This window comes from Chinchilla lanigera, unplaced genomic scaffold (assembly GCF_000276665.1).
Source record: "Chinchilla lanigera isolate Chin_1 unplaced genomic scaffold, ChiLan1.0 scaffold00161, whole genome shotgun sequence".
In the NCBI taxonomy this organism is placed as follows: domain Eukaryota; kingdom Metazoa; phylum Chordata; class Mammalia; order Rodentia; family Chinchillidae; genus Chinchilla; species Chinchilla lanigera.
Genome location: NW_004955562.1, coordinates 1,455,295 through 1,456,792, shown reverse-complemented (window position 1 = coordinate 1,456,792; position 1,498 = coordinate 1,455,295).

Genomic DNA, 1,498 nt, shown 5'->3' with positions numbered 1-1,498 from the left:
AAAAAAAAAGCAGCAGAGTTGAGCTGAGTGTGATGGGGCATTCATACAATCCCAGCTACTTGGAAAGTTGAGCCAGGAAGATTGCAAGTTCGAGACCAGCCTGGACAACATGTCAACACCTTCTCTTAAAACAAAACTTAAAAGGGATGTGGATGTAACTAATGCAAGGCCCTTGGCTCAATCTCTAGTAGTACACCTACACACACAGACACACACACACACACACACACACAGATCAAAATGTGACAAAACACACTAGATGATATTATCAGATGATTAGACAGTGCCAAAAAGTGATCAATATCACATAGCAAGTTTAGATAGTTTAGAAACTAACATCAAATAGAATTTTTTTAAAAAACCGACAAAAATCACAAACAATAAGTAAGTTTTAGTACATCTTCAAGTTGCTTAATGTAAGTGAACTTGTAGGCTTCAAGTGAAGGGGGCACAAAAACATGTCAAAGAAGTAATGACCCAAAGTTATTAATTCCAGAATGACACTTCCAACTTTTGGGAAGAGGACAGTGCAGTGAGTTGTGGCAATTTAGGCTTTTTGAGATTGCGAGCCCAGACACTGGAGTATAGCAACTTGTGGAAGAGAAGAAGGAGGAAGGTGGATCCCTGAGACCCAGAAAAGGCTGAATTGGAGTCCACAGGGAGAGCAAGGTGATAAACCAAAGGGCAAAAAGGGAGGTGGCAAACTACACTTTCTGCCTGACTCTCAGTTCATTGGCAAACTGTGCATTCTCCCTAAACCCCAGCTCATGATGTGAGAGGAGTCAAGCCTACAAAGATGTGGTGATGCTGGGGGACCCTGGGGGCCTCTATAGAAAAATGCACCAGTGAAACAGATCAACGGATGCTGTGGGTTGTGGGAGCTGACTTCCTGGGATCATACAGTATGGATCTAGGCTCTATCTGCCTCCTTTGTCTACCACTGACAGCAGAGACACAATCTAAAGTGGATGCTACTACAAAACTGTAGACCTTAGAAGATAACCACAGGCTTGAAAACATAGAGAACTTACTCTCTTTTTTTCTGTTTGTTTTGGGTTTTGTTTTAGTTGTTGTTGCTGTGGTCATTGCTGTTTTTTGATTGTGTATTTTTTTCATGAGTGTAAACACTGTTTTTAGGATTTGGTTTTGTTTAGTTCTTGTTTATTCATTTTTTGTTTCCCTCTTATCTTCTTCAGCAATCTCCAAAAGCTTAGATAATATTCTGTTGTATTGATTCTTGCTACTAATCTATTTCTTTTCTTCTATTTCTATGTTCATTTCCTCCTATTCCTTTTAAATTTTAATTTTACCCACCAGAGGGAAAAATTGCTTAATTGAGGGGATATTTAATGTATATAAATTAGTGATCTTAACAAGAAAGACTTCTTTAAAATACCACAGGACCACAAAAATTCACTTCAGCATCTGCCAAAAGATATAAGGAAAAATAATATAGTATTGATCAGAATCAATGAAAAAATCAAGAGATAGTGCAAAA